Here is a 16,260-nt window from a genome sequence, read left to right as displayed (position 1 = left end):
GGAGAGTTTTGATAATGGTAAACATTTGACAGCTGGCCCAGAGTTGTTATCTTGTTCTAACAGTTGTTATGGTCTAAATGAATATTTCTGATAAGGAAACAGAAAATTTTAAGCACTTTTATATTTTTAAGTTTTAAACCTTATGGTGGCGAGCCAAACAGGTTTAGAGCAATTGGTCACCGAGGGTCTACTCAAATGCTATAATGATCTTGATCTGGGAATCTTAGCAGTATCATTATTTCAGTTAATCTACATGAAGTAATTCTTTGAGGTAAATCAACTGACTAAGAAAGTATCTTTGACCTTTAGCTTCCTCAGCAACCCGTAAAAACAATTCTAAGAGCTGACTTGAAGTACTCCAGAAAAGAAAGAATTAACTAAAGCTAATTTAAATACACACTCAAGAACATGCAGAGAAATATCGTGTTGTTAAAGGACTAGTTTTCTGACTACTGAGGATCAACAATTATAAATTTTCAAACTTTCACAGATTTCATAAAAAAAAATTAGACCAAACATTTCAGAAAGGTAACAGAGATAAAGTAGTCAACATTTTAGTCCTAAAAAGGACTGCTTACTGGGTGTCTAATGGTTTTGCATTACCAGAAGATAGAGAATGCTTGGAGGGACATTTCATTATAAAACACTTGCTTAATTCCTATATATAGCATAAGAAAACATCTATGTGATTGTCTGAAATGTTCCAGGTCTTCACAGGCACTGGATCTGTCGTAGTATCTAGACATACATGTAAAGGCTCAGAAGAGATGTTAGGGAGTCCCTTGCCTTATATGGATTTGCTGATAGTTGTATCCTCAGAGAAAAAAACAAAGTCCTCAGAATACTGTAACCCTCCTAAAAAAAAATACACTCCAAAATTTATTCCACCACTGACATTCCTCTAGGCAGGAGTTTACCAGTGGCAAAAAATAGGGACAATGGCAAAAAAAAAAAAAAAGAGTCCTCCTATGGAATGAACAAAAACTTATAACTTATTTTCAGAAAACTTACAGAAAATTTGAGCATTACTTGCCTAAAATGTAATTCACGTAAGTTATGGGAATTTAGTATTTCAGGAAAAAAATTCTTTCTGATTTCATGAATAATCATCATCTCCTTAGTGATTCACATTGAGGATTCAGTCTCTATCCCATGGCAACAGTAGGAGACATAGGCCAACGGAACAAGCACCTCTAATTTGTAGGTGTCCTATCTTTCTGTGACTTATACTTTATTTAATTTTTTGAGACAGAGTCTTGCTCTGTCACCCAGGCTGGAGTCACTACAGCCTCTGCCTCCCAGGTTCAGGCAATTCTCCCACCTCAACCTATTAAGCACCTGAGACTACAGACGCATGACACCATGCCCAGCTAATTTTTGTATTTTTCGTAGAGATGGGGTTTCACCATATTGGCTGGGCTAGTCTTGAACTTCTGAGACCTCAGGTGATCAGCCTGCCTGAGCCTCCCAAAGTGCTGGGATTACAGGCAGGAGCTACCATGCCTGACTGACTTATATTTTAGAATGTTTTGCAAGCATTATGTCCCGACGAAAGGAAAATTTTAATGTTCTTACCTCTATTTTTCTTTAAAAAACAAAATCAGAACATCTACCTTTATTCTATATTTGTGGAAAGTAAAATTTCATTGTTTTTTTCCCTAGGGACCCAGCCCTGCCTTAATATGAAAGTATATAAATTGATATTAAAGTATGGTATTTTGAGAATGTTTCAAAGTAAGGTCAAACTGGTGTTAAAAACCCTACTAGTGAAGGCTAAAATAACAGTCTGGCTGAACAGTCTTAAGTGCAGCTGACTCCAATTACTAAGTACATCCTAGCAATGTTTTTTACTAACAAGAACAATGCAAGCAAGTTGAGTTCAAAAATAAAGTCACAGAGAACTTACTCATAAGAAAAATTAGATAAATTATCCCAATACTATAGCTATATGGGCATTTGATAGTTAACTTCACCTTCACCACTGAATACATTGAGTTCTTTTAATAAATAATCAGGAAGAGAGGTGAGGGAGATTCTAAAAGGGAACAAATGCTAGAAGAAAAAGCTTCTTTTGAGAAAAACCAAGATAATTTTGGATAAGAAAACATATACATAATTAACCACTATAAAATCATGGAACCAGCACTTTCAAATAATTTTTTAAAACATTTTATTATGGAGAATTTTGAACATATATCAAAACAGAAAAACATGACAAAACCCATGCATCCATCATACAACCCCAACAACCATCAAACCAGGGCAATCCCGCCCCATCTACATACAAATCCACTTCCATCCTCCTCTATTATTTTGAAGCAAATCCCAGATGTCATCAAATCCATTTTTGTCAGATGCAGTACATGAAAAGGCAGAGATCTTCCAAGCACATTATTCTATATGACTGCCTCTTCCTGCCTTCACCTATATCCCCAAATCAATCTTTTCTGATGCTATGTTCCCCTACTCTCCCCCACCCCAGAATGTTGTTACTAGTGCTAACTAGTACTCCTAGGGCCCTATACAAGTCTGGTTAAATAGAGGACATTTATCAGATACACAGGACTTTTGTTTTACATGAGGGCTGATGGCTTCCATGTACACGTTCATTCTTAAAATTCTGATTCCTTCAGGCAAACATTCACTTAGGATTAGACCAGTATTCCTCCATTACCAAAACTGGGGTCACGTCATCTAGCATCAAGGAAGCCAGTATACTACAGTAGTTAAGACATCAGCTTCAATTGTACAGACCTGGGTTTAAATTTGATGCTGCCAATTACTAACTTTGTGTCTTTGGGCAAATGACCTTTCTAAGTCTTTGTCTCCTCGTCTCTAAAACAGAAATAAAAGCGACAATCTAACAGACCATCAACAAGATTGAATGAGATAAGGTATATACAGTATGTAGCCAAGTACCCTAATCATAAATTTAGTTCATTAAAAAAAATAAAACAAGAGAAACTTACATGTAATAAACACCAATAATGAGAAGGTGTATATATCTAGGGAAAAGGAGAAAATGAGAATAGAAATGGGAATAAAACTACTCCATTTAAATAAATCTTATCCTCAACAAACTTCCAAGAACTTGAGTATCTCTGTATAATTGTTTAACTTTTAGTAAGCTCATAATCTAAAACATGCACGATTCAACTTTTATTTTATTTTTTGAGACAGGTTCTCGCTCTGTCACCTAGGCTGGAGTGCAGTGGTGTGATCATAACTCACTGTAGTCTCAAGCTCCTGGGCTCAAAGAATTCTCCCACCTCAGCCTCCCAAGTAGCTGAGACTATGGGCTCCTGCTACCAAACCTGGTTACTTAAAAATTTTTTTTTGTAGACACAGTTTTGGGACGTTGCCCATGCTGGTCTCAAATTCTTGGCTTCAAGTAATCCTCCCACTTTGGCCTCCGAAAGTGCTGGGATTACAGCCATGAACCCCCATGACCAGCCTAATTCAACTTATTTATAATTGTTTCAACATTTAAGCAATCAAATGCCCTAAACATGAATGTAAAGGCCCTTGGTTGAAGAATGTAACATTTATATACTGGTGTAGGTTCTAAAGGCAATAGAGGATGAATACTCATTACTATGTTTAAATGAACCAGCCTAGTCCCACTGTGCAGGTGAACCAGGATAAAGAAACAGGATAATATTGATAAAGAAAAGTAGAAGTGGTAGCAGTGATCTCTCACAGGCTTCATGCCTGTCCTATTTCACTATTTTACTTTTGGGGGAAAAAAAACCTCAAATGGACGAAGAGCACAGGGAGGCATGCTTTTTCCTTATTTAACATTTTTTTAGGATATGTGCAGATTAGAACAAGATTTCTCTTAAATCATGTACTATCAATCCACTACAATCTGTAATGTGCTCAATGCCTTATAGTCATTTCATAAGGAAAAGAATATGAAAGTTTTATGTAAGAACTATAAACAACATAAATATGTAATATATTTATTAACTGAAAAGTCACAAAAGAGAAGCTTTTAACTGACTTTATAAAGAGAATATTCTTTTCTGTCTTTTCTCTTGCATTTCAAAGTTATATAAAGGCCATACTAAGAGGGCCAAATGCCAGAGTGCTGTTTCTCCAGAAAAAAAAAAAGTGGAAAGATAAGCAACTTTTATGTGACTTTACAAATTGAACTTCACTTGCTGTGATTACTTGGTAAATGTTTGATTGTGATAACCACTTAGCAGGGTTACTTTTCTTTAGAGTTTTTATCCTGCTGCCAGAATAATTTTCCCCACCTCAAAACCTTCCATCTCTGTCTCCTGTTCCAAATCTCCCACCAGCACTCTACTTTCAGATTCTGGTCCTAACCTCCCTTGACAGCTGGATCTTCCACAGCTTTCCCTCACATATCCTTTGCCCTATATACAAAGCAAACCTCTGTTTTTTCCCAAATTGGTCCAGTATGTGTATGCCTTGGTGACTCTGTTCCTTTCTTTTTTTTTTTTTTTTTTTTTGAGATGGAGTCTGGCTCTGTCACCCAGGCTGGAGTGCAGTAGTGTGATCCTGACTCACTGCAACCTCTGCATTCTGTATTCCAGCGATTGTCCTGCCTCAGCCCACTGAGTAGCTGAGATTACAGGTGTACACCACCACGCCTGGCTAACTTTTTGTAGTTTTACTAGAGACGGGGTTTCACTATATTGGCCAGGCTGATCTGAAACTCCTGACCTCAAGTGATCCACCCATCTTAGCCTCCCAAAGCGCTGGGATTACAGGCATGAGCCACTGTGCCCGGCCGTAATGACTTTTTGTCTTGACAATAGGTATCCCTTTCCTCAATCTTCACCTGCCAAAATTCCATGTATTCCTCAAATTCTAGCTCAAATGGCATTTTTTCCATAAAACTTTCCCTGATCACCCATTACAACGAATTTTACCTTTCTTTGCATTCTGAGAGAACTCCATCTACCTTGTTGTATGGTCACTAGGGTTGTATTTTTATTAACTGAATTCCAAGTGTCTGGGGGCCAGGGAGCATGCCATCTTCATTTTTTATATTCCCTACATCATGTAGCATGATGACTTGTAATCACACTGAACTATGCTGCACATATGAGTTCTAGGAAACAGTCAATAATAGCATTTACGCTTTTTCTGATAAGCAATCTACACAAGGAATCCTTCAAAGGGAGTTTCTTATATAGGTCACCCACTTCTGAACATTATGGCTTCTGCTATAAACAAAGCCCACACTTAGCCCAGAATGCAAAGGGTGCAGCCATGCTCTCTCGACAGAGTGAGAAACTGAAGAAGGATGACACATGTGTAAGAGGAAACTCCAAAACCACAAATATGAAAACAGCGTATGTGAACCCCGTTTGGCCAGATCACAGACATCTTTAACCTTCTCACACTTCCTTAAAGGAGCAAATCAGGAAATGAAGAAAAAAAATCTTCACACTTTTTTTTTAAGTCCTCCAACTTTTTAGACTAGATCATCTATAACTCTAAGGGAAAAAATGTGTACTCTTTAGGCCCAAGAATGTATCCAAAATTCAGAACTTCTATCACTAGCAATACAAATATGGGGGAAAATGAACATTAAAAAAAGAATAATTCTTGAAAATCCAAGAATAAAAAATTCATCTCTGTCTCTATTATGATTGATTTTTTCTAGATCTAATAGATTTAATAAACAAATGTAAGCAAAAGCATAAAGTGGGTTTAAAAATAACTTGAAGATTACAGCTAATTTAGGATGGCATTTGAAATAAAGTATTTTTCTTCTTTTTAAAAATGTACTACTGATGAAAATCTATCCACTTATTATAATTTTCTTATCTTCAGAATTCAAATCTTATGAGTATGAAAAAAAAATTCCAAGACACGGAATCCTCGGAATTTCAAAGTAAATAATCAGAAAGATGCCCAAAGAATTGTTACTTTTCTGTTGAATTCCTAAATTCAGCTGTCATTTGGATCAAGAGCCAAAAAAACCAACGTTCTAGTAAAAAAATTATAGGATTTCAATAAAGCAGAAGTCTCTTATTGCAACAACACTTCTTAAACACTGAAAAATTCAAACAGACCACATTTATCCATTTATTCTTCAATGCTTCAACATTGCCCCCTAAATGGATAATTTATTTTGTAATTACAATAGAGTCAAGAAAAAATGCAAAATTGCTTCTGAAAATATGTTCAGAAATGTTAAAGTAACACTGGAGTATGAATTTAACCCCAGCAGAGTAATTCGTTCTGTGCGTAAGTCACACAGCCAAGGTACAACAGTAATCTCTGAATCTGCACTGTATAAGCAGAAATTCCCATACATTCCAAAGATACTCAACATGGGTAATTTATTCAATCCAAATTTGTGGTCTCTGGCACCTAAGATGTTTGCTGGGGATAAGCTTAATTTTGTGGTTTTGTCAAAGCTAAGATTTCTAAAGCTGTGATATTCAAAATGATAGCCACTAGCCTCATATGGCTATTTAAATTTAAATTAACTGAAATTAAATGAAATTTTAAAATTCCCTTTCTTGGTTATAACAGCCACATTCCCAGTGCTCAGTAGCCACATGTGATCATTATATTGGACAGCACAGATATACCACATTTTCATTATCACAGAAAGTTTTATCATACAGTGCCATGCCAAAGATGACCAGCCTCATAGGTCCTATCTGTTTTAGTGCCATTGCCCGAAGGTTCTATCTCAAAGATGAGAACTGATGCCCTTATGAATTTTCTTTTGTTTTTGTAGGCTGAAAATTCAAGCTTTATGATGATTCAATATAGATTGCACATGTCCTACCATATCAAGATCTAAAGATACAAAAAAAACAAAACAAAACAAAAAAACAACTGGCTCCTCAGTGGACTCAAAGAAAACAACAAACCAACCAAAACAGTAATTACCACAATACAAAAACCCATCACTGTCCATAAGGTATGTGGGCTGTTCTACTGATAACTCAGTTTTTAGATTTTTTTTTTTTTTTTTTTTTTTTTTTTGCACTCCAGCCTGGGCAACGAGAGCAAGACTCCATCTCAAAAAGAAAAAAGTTTTATTGAAGTAGAATTCACAATTCATACATTTGATGTGTACAGTTCAATGTCAATCAAGTATCTGAATAATTCAACATTTTCTGAATAATTCAACATTTCAACATAACCAACCCACCAGGGCTGGTTACTGCTGGTTTCTAGGGCAGTGGTTCTCAAATGGGGACAATTGGCTGAGCACAGTGGTTCACACCTATAATCTCAGCCCTTTGGGAGGTTGAAGCAGGTGGGTCCCTTGAGACCAGGAGTTCAAGACCAGCCTGGGAAACATGGTGAAACCCTGTCTCTACTAAAAGTACAAAAATTAGCTGGGTGTGGTGGCGCACACCTATAATTCCAACTACTTAGGAGGCTGAGGCAGGAGAATCACTTGAACCCGGGAGGCAGAGGTTGCAGTGAGCCAAGATCATGCCACTGCACTCCAGCCTGGGTGACAACATTGAGACTGTGTCTCAAAATACATATATACATACATAAAAAATGGGGACAATTTTGCTCACAAGGGGACATTTGGCAATATTTGGAGACATCTGAGGGAAGGGGGCATGCTACTACCTAATGGGTAGAGGCCAGGGATGCTGCTAAACATCCTACAATGCATAGAACAGCCGTACACAAATAATTGTCCAGTCCAAAATACTTTCAGTACTTAGGCTGGGAAACCCTGTTCTATGGATATAAAGATAAAGCAGAGACCGCATCTGACTTAAAAAAGGTTACTGTCTAGTGAATGAATGCAAGGTGGAAACAAAGCTATGTCCAAGATGCTCTGGGTACAGAGAAGAAGAGGGGAACTTAAGTAAAAATACCGAAGACAGGAACTTGCCAAGGTACTCAGGATGGAAAGAAATGGTTTCATGTAGAGGGAATAGCATTGGAAAACACTTAAATAGGTGCAAAGCATTTTGGAGTCTAAGAGGTGCCAGTTGTTCCAAATTGTTAGAGCTCAGGCTGCTGGGGGGTGGGGAGTGCAGGGAAGAAGGAGAAGGAGGAGGTGGTAGCGGTGGTGGTGGCGGAAGCGGAAACAGGAGCAGCAGCAGCAGCTGGAGAGGCAAATGGGAGCCAGATCCTAAACTTTGTATGCCATGTTAGGAAAGAGTTTGGAATGGACTTCTGGTTGGAAAACATTTTCTGTACCAGCCCAACAGTAAGTGTGTTTAGGCCACATGGTCTCTGTTATAATTGCTCAACTCTGCCATCATCAGAGAGCAGCCATAGATAATATGTAAGTGAACAGACATGACTATGTTCCATTAAAACTTTATTTATGAGCACTGACATTTGAATTTCATATGATTTTCTGTTTTCATAAAATCTTCTCTTGATGTTTTTCCTCCCATTTAAAAATGTGAGAACTGTTCTTAGCCCGTGGGCTGCATATAGACAGGGGGTGGCAGTACTCTGCCAAGTCCTGCTATGATGTACACACAGGAGCTCAAGGTGACAAATTAGCTAGCTGATCAGTTAAAAAATGAAGCAGGGAATTTTCCTACAGATCTCTGAAAGTACTGACTGTCTTCTAGCTATTTTCTGCTAAATAACAAATGTCCATGGGCCTACATTTTGTTATTAGCTTGTTGTAATACTTACAATGACATGGTATGCTAACTCAAAGGAATAAAAAGCTTATTTCAGGCCACTGTGGTGAAATGACATTTACCTAATGCAGATATAAATTTTGTGTTAATTAGTGAGCATTTGACACTGATGTAATTTGATTAGTGTGGCTAAGTCCGTCTTAAACTTGCTCCCTAGTACTAACAGAATATGTCCTTGAATTAAGAAAATTAGGGCTAAGTGACAAAAAGTACCAGATAATAAGAAACCAACTCTACCATTTAGAATCATCTGTTATACAATAAAGATAATACTAATGGCCTCATCGGGTCATTATGAGAAGCATGACACAGGGCACTTCATACTTAGCAGTTTAGGTGATCTCACTGTCTGAGATAGTCCTGATTTCACCTCAAGTCGGATTCTAAAGTCTTCAAACCACTGCAAACCTCCTATGTTTAATTTGGAACTATTTTCAACCAAGAAGTCTAAAACAATTCCAGTTTTGAAGAAAATACTGTATATCACTTTTACTAATTTGTGAAAATGCTTTATTTAAAAAAAATAATAACCTAAGAGAAAATTAGAGTATGAACCATCGGAAATCTTAAAAACTGATCTTTGACATGGCTCAGTTGTCATGAATAGTTCTAGTTCTATGATTTGGAGATGTTACTACATCTTTCTTAGGGACAATAAGCTGGGGGACAAAAGGATTGTTCTGAAGATTAAATGAGGTGTTTGCAAATTTAATTACATAATTATATAGTACAGGCTCCATCAATGTTAGCATCAAGTTGAAATGTCATTACAATCATATTTCAGTTTGTCTCTAAATGTACCACCATAACATAGTTCTCCAAACTTTATAATACTTTTCTATAATTCCAGAACCAAAAGGATCTAGAAATCGCCCAGTCCAGTACTCTCATTTTATAAATAAATTAACTGACCAGGGAGGTAGTAGAGGCTGGTGTAAAAAGCGAGGCCTCTGAAGTCAGACATGCATGGTTCTGAATCTTAATTCCGCCAGCCTACTGTGGTACAATCCAGGCACATTACTTTCACAAGACCTCAATTTCCTAATTTATAAAATGATGAAAAATGAGATAATGCTCATAAAGTCTGAGCACAATGCCTAACAGCTGATTTTTTAAAAAAATCAACACATGTTCATTACTATTATCATTCCTAATATTATTACAAAATGATATTTCTTCCATTTCTTTTTGGGATGTATAAATTGCTCCAGTGTTTATTCTGAACGTGACTTCTGTCTAACCATACTGACCAGACTATAGCAGACTATATGAAATATTTATTTTATAAATCAGGCCAACTCTACGTCTTCTTTTTTGTATGTGACTCCTTTGTTAATATATCCCTCCATTTAGAATTACTTCGCAGTCTTCAAATGCTTTCATCTCTCCAACTCTGCTCCATGGCTCCTTGGAATACATATGTGAAAACCACATGCTAGGTATGTTTGCAAAATACTTTGTTAAAAGATTACCCAGTAAAAAATCAGAGATGGTTTTTGGGGTTTACTTTTTTGTTTTTTGGGTTTTATTTTGTTTTTTTTTTTTTTTTAAGATTCCAGGCAGTTGCAGGCCAATGAAAGTCTCAAAAAGCACCCTTCCAATTCATTTGCTGCAGGAAGCTAAGGAAATAACCTATTTCCTCTTCCCTCTTTTCTATCTGGGTTTTCTGATGTGTTCCCAGATCCTCAAAGAAAGATTCAGAGATCCAAGAAATCTTAATATACCTGTTTGAAGCCAGGAAAAATAAAGAACACTATGCCAGTATTTCAGACCAGGAAGACAGTGCATCGATCCTTGAGGGGGAATTTGGTTCAGTCCTGAAAATTACTAAGTCTTTCTTCCCAACTTAACAGGGAAGTAATGTCAAATGGCTGAAATTTGCACATCCTTCCACTAGCCTGGAGGGTGCTCCTACAGTAATCTTACAAACTTGGGAATTAGTCCAGCAGCCTAAATCTTTGTCTCTTGGCAGATGAGTTGCAGCAATTTTTGGCTTTTCCTACAGACCTTGTACTTGACATCAGTTAGCCTAACTCAGACCCTGACCTTGCCTTTGTACTTGGGGAAGAGTTTAATCTTCAAGATGGACCCAACCTCAACAGAAACAAAGTTAAGTGTGAAAGTTCTTACCCAACCCTTCTCTTAGTATATACTATTTCATCTTTAATGGAGATCTTTCATCTCAGATGTTCATCAGAAAGGGGTAACTTCAAATACTCCCTTATATCTGAGCAACATTCAGCTCATTTGTTGCTCTGGGCTTTTGTTTTTGTTTTGCTTGAGACCAAGGTAAAAATCCCAGAGAAGCCATAGAGATCATTTTAAACGCTGCCCTCACACTAATGGTTATATCTTTTTATCAGCTTATTCATCTGATTGGATTAGATTTTAAATTTTCCTTTAGCCTTAGATATTTGACAAGATTCTCTAAGTACAGTGAGATTTTCTCCAAGAAAAGGGATCACTTGATTGGATCAGAAACCACAACCTGCCTGTGGAAGTTAAACCTTTCAGTAGGTCAGGTCATGAATCAGGGGTGGTGGCATTTTATGAACCTTGCTTGGATTCTTCAATCTTTCACATAGACCTGGTAAGGAGCTTCTTCTCATTGACAGGGATAGTGGAGTGGACTCTTCTATTTCTCCTGTCTTTCTCTCCTCTCCATCTTGCCTCCTCCGTATTAAACAAGAGCAGGCACAGTGGTGTGCTTTTGCTCCCTAGAACGTTTCACGGCTTCTGAGGCACTTTATCTTTCTCCCTCTCTATGTGTTCTGAATGTAGTATTTTGACCACTCAATATAATTTAGAGACTCATTATACAAGCCTGGCACAAGCAATCTATATTCTTACCATTTATTCCAATGTTAGGGAATCTTCTGAAAGAAAAAAGAATGTTGGTTAAGTTTGACCAGGGCAGTAGATTATAGCTCACACAGCCATAGATGGTGGGACTACCATTACGATTTGGTAGATGCCCCAAGACCCAGGGCAAGCAACCATAATTATCTGTCAGGTAAGTTCTCACCTATACTCAAGTAATTGTGGAGTGGTGCCTTCAGTTACAGACCTAACACTAGATTTAAAACTTTTGACCTAGTTGTGTTTAAAATTACCAAGTGAACAGGAATTTGTTTTTTGTGCTGGCATTCTGTCTTGTAAAAATAAGAAGAAGGGAAGGTGATTATAGGCACCTAACATCAAATTTAGTAAAAATCACTGGAGAAAACCAGAAGTGTGATTTAATGATCTGAGAAATTAGGCAAGTGTCACGTCTGAAGAATCTTAAAATGGTTATAGGTCAAAGCATTAAAAACTTCTTTGGGGATAGAGTGGCTATAAGGAGAACATAGTGAGGTATCTGCCAGGGGTTAATTGCAACTCTGCATGAAAAGCAGTTAACAAGTGAGAATTAGAACACCCAAGAGGAAAAGAAAAATGTTTCCAGTGCCATGAGAAATAAACAACAAAGAAGAAATATTTCCTTTGGCTACCACTACCTCCTTTTCAAAAGCTCAGAGGAGCTACGGGGAATGCCAAGGACTGGTTTTCTCTCAACTCCCTCTGAAACATTTGTCTTCATTACCACTCTTTTTAATCAGGGCTCCTTCATGAGTGTTTCTGCTCAGCCCCTAAGGGGCAGCTCTGGTCTGTGATAAATCAGAATCCACACCACAAGTCACTAATCAGCACTCTCAGGGAAAGAAAAACAGAGAAGTGCAGACCACTACAGGCTGAAAAGGCCTGGAGGCCCACAGGCCTCAAGGAAGAAAGGCCCTGACGCAGAAATAAACTGGTGAAGAAGGAAAGGGAATGCAATGTTTAGGCTTTATTTTAAAATCTCAAATGCAAATCGTTCACACTTAATTATAAGAATTTGGAATACTATTTCATTTTAACAGTATAAAATGGATTATGAATTTATTTAGTGAAAAGTAATTTATACCCTTGGCTTAATAATTTTAATACGCAATTCAAAACTTAATAAGCCCAAGGAAGAGGAAAAGAAGATAAATTAAGATAATTAAAATGATCAAAGTCAGGGAACCCTCTGTCACACCTGCTGTTCAGCGATATCATTAGGAAATGAAACATTTCAGTTAAGAACTCTCTAATGTCTGTGATATGATGGCTATGTTTTGTTATTTTGCTTAAGTGGAATTACAAGCATAAAATTACAAACACAAAGTATTTTTTTCATTTGGAAAGTATCTCAGAAATAACCTATGAAAAAGTTAAACAGACTTGTTAAAGGTCAACCTAGCTAGGTAGTGGCAGAGTTTACTCTAGAACCTAGGTCTCCAATATCTTTTTTTTTTTTTTTTTTTTTTTTTTGAGACAGACTCTTGCTCAGTCACCCAGGCTGGAGTGCAGTGGCGTGATCTCAGCTCACTGCAACCTCTGCCTCCAAGGTTCAAGTGATTCTCCTGCCTCCACCTCCCAAATAGCTGGGATTACAGGTGCATGCCACCAAGCCAGGCTAATTTCTGTATCTTTAGCAGAGACAGGGTTTTGCATGTTGGCCAAGCTGGTCTCAAACATCTGGCCTCAAGTGATCCACCTGCCTCGGCCTCACAAAGTGCTGAGATTACTGGCATGAGCCACTGTGCCTGGCCCAAGACAAATATTTCTTGATGCTGACTTCAGGAGCTAGAATCAGAACTGGTTGGAGGCCAGCTAAACTAAAAAGGTCAATTTGATTAGGGTGGGGGTGCTCCTAGAGGGGATGTACAAGAAGCATGGCTAGACTTTTAAATCTCCATTCAAAACATTTGAACTTCATGTTATAAAATGGGATACAATCAAAGGTTCTTGAAAACAGGGGTGACAGGAAAAAAATTGTTTGAGGAAGAAGATTCTATTCAAATTATGCAAGATAAACCAGGGAGGCGGCAGGGTTAGAGAGGCTTATGTTCGTGGAACCAATTTGGTTACTTCTGCAGTGTCCCAGGCAAAAGGTAATTAAGAATCAGTTTTGTGGTTATTCTAATGATTGGTATCCTTGGGTTGTATTGGTGGAGAATAAAAAAATTGTACAGATGAGTTTCTCATAATTAATTGGGAAGATAATTTGCCACTTTTTATGAAGCTCTGGGATTTAGAATTGAGAGAAATACTTGTGGAATTATTATTAATAAACATGAGACATATAAAAAAGTATGTAAAGTAAATTTAAAATTAGTCACATAAACTCAGTTAAGGTGAAAGTGGGTCTTTCAGCTGTCCACCAAATATGTGACTACAACAGCTGGACAGATGTCATTAGAGCATCATCCATATGCTCTATCTTGAACCCGCCACTGTCTGAGTCATGCAGACTGTGTGTGTGTAATGGTGCTGTGGAATACAACACTGCCTTTATGAACAAAAAGCCACAAAACAAGAATCATCGGTGGTCTACAGAAAAGTGTTGGCAGCCTTTGTTAGTACAGATAAGGATTTTATTTTTCTTTGAAATTTTATAATTAAGAGAGAAATAATTAAATGATTTTCTGTGAGAAATTTCAGCTTTATAAACAAAAATGGCTGCTGCAGACCTTGAAGAATAGCTCAGGAGAAGAAATACTCAGATTGTAAGTTCTAAAATATGGACAAGGAAGGATATAAGAAGAACATGGGGAGAACTAAAAGTGTCAAACAATGGTTCTGAGCCTGGACATCTGCACTTCCCGAAACAGGAGACTCCTTTTCTCCAATAGCACAGCCAAGGCAACCAAAGCCTTCCGTGTTTCCAGAGCTGAAAAGATGCCGAAGGCCCTGGAAGCTAAAAATCAAGACTAGTTGCTATAAAGCAGACCATCTCAGACATATTCTCATTCCTGACAAATACCTACCCACCAGTGGGACTGGGAGACACATGGCAACCAGAGTAAGTTGTCAAAACTTACCATTATAAAACGTCCATCTTCCAAAAATACAATCTTTGCTCAGGGCAGTGTTTTCCTTGGAAGACAGCTCTTTTGAGAGCTATAAAAAGGTGGTTAGAATGGATGAGGTTAGCTCTAGTAGTCTAATCTAACAATCGTGTCGAAAATGTAAAGGTGAATAATGATGGTAGAATGTTTTACAAAAAGACAACAACAACAAAGGAATTCATTAATTATGTTCCTCTTCTTCAAAGAAATCCACAGTTTTTAGCACTGCTCTTTTGAGAAAAGAAAATTGCCTATAAGTTCTCTGGCCCTTCTTCTTTAATTTCCTTTCTTACCCCATGCCCTCAGGTGGCTAGCCTAGTGTTACATGGCCTAGGCTACATATAAAGTTCACAGCTCTTTGCCTGATCTCATGATCCTCTATCAAAACAGCACTTTCAAAAGTGTTTCCTGTCTAGCTCTACCCTTGCGTGAGTGTTTCCTTGGCTGGATCAGCTGCCAAACTAAATCCCTTTTGTAGAAAACTGCGAAGAACTCAATATAGCCCTGTCCCGCTCTCCACCTTAGGCCTGACATCCGGAAGTGACTTAGGAAGTACTCTAATGGTTACCAAATTTGGGGGAACTGATTTAACTTTTCTGTGCTAACCATGTGTTTAAGAGAGACTGCATCACTAATCATCACTTGACCTTGTGACAGACCAAAAGTTGCCGATTTTTTTTTCCTGGGGGGAAGAAAATTCTACCAGCTAGCACAATGATGTAAATGCAAAATCATGTTGTGAGACGACTGCCAATATGCTGGTTTCCAGATGTTTGACAAGACAGTGCAGAAACAACACAAAGGAGGGCTAACAGTTTCTGTCACAAACTCTGCTGGGTTACTTACTTGCTTTCTCTCTCTACACACTTTTTTCTTTTATTTTACAAGTGCTGCAGATTGTATATAGCTGTCAAATGATTCAAACGATTTGAGATAGAAAAGAGTGGAAAGTTTGTCCATTGCTTGTCAACCTCTGTCTTTGAAAACACAGAACAGTTTCCAAATCTATTATCATTACTGTGTTCAGCAATAATTGCAGGGTGATTTGTTTGAATGTATATCTACTGGTATCCTACCTTTCACTTAAATAAGCTTGTACGCCAAACAAATAAGAAAGGAACTTGAATGGATCGCTGCACATTTCACTAAGTATCTCCTCTGCATGTCAGCCATAGATGAAATCTAATTTAAGTCAAAGTCTAACGCTGCCCAGGCGGACCTCACTGCATGGGCTTCATTTTTATGTACTCATCCTTGACTCACACTATTCCTGGTGGAAGGCTTCCTAAAAGAAAACCAGATTGAGTTGTCAGGTTTATAGTATCAAGGAATCTCTAAAACTAATGGGTTCTTTAAAAGAAAAGCCAAACTTTGGGTAATTACATTCAAACTCCCGAGCTCAATGGGAATTGTGGTGTTCTTTGCTGAATGTCTTCCCCAAAGCCACACAAATGCAATACAGAGTCTTCCTTCAAAGGAAGACATTGAACAGAATGACTCCTGTGTGGCAGAATGTTAATTTCAAGTATTTACTCCTTAACTTTTCTTTTTTCACACAGCCAGAAGCAGTATGTATGCGTTCGTGTGTTTATGTATTTTTAATCTTTTTATATCACCCTCCTCACTTTGTAGCCTCCTTCCCTCCTGTTCCACTCCCCCAAAAAGGGAAAAACAGGAGACAGAGGATCTGAGGAGTAATTTTCAAGCATACAGTTTAC

General features: G+C 37.7%; 1 protein-coding gene across 9 annotated transcripts in view; it reads right to left on the bottom strand.

Annotated features, from left to right (window-relative positions):
* BCAS3 (BCAS3 microtubule associated cell migration factor) overlaps positions 1 to 16,260 on the bottom strand; it is a 661,861-nt gene that overhangs the window by 243,089 nt on the left and 402,512 nt on the right. Inside the window, exon 24 of one of the 9 annotated variants that reach the window (XR_012514510.1) lies at positions 1 to 16,260. This exon is cut by the window's left edge and continues 12,195 nt beyond it; it is cut by the window's right edge and continues 35,133 nt beyond it. The exons of the other annotated variants lie outside the window; for them this stretch is intronic. The gene's annotated coding sequence lies outside the window, so the exon portion shown is untranslated. 9 annotated transcript variants of the gene reach the window in all.

Source organism: Saimiri boliviensis, chromosome 17, assembly GCF_048565385.1.
Source record: "Saimiri boliviensis isolate mSaiBol1 chromosome 17, mSaiBol1.pri, whole genome shotgun sequence".
NCBI lineage: Eukaryota > Metazoa > Chordata > Mammalia > Primates > Cebidae > Saimiri > Saimiri boliviensis.
This window is presented reverse-complemented; position numbering and strand designations above follow the sequence as displayed.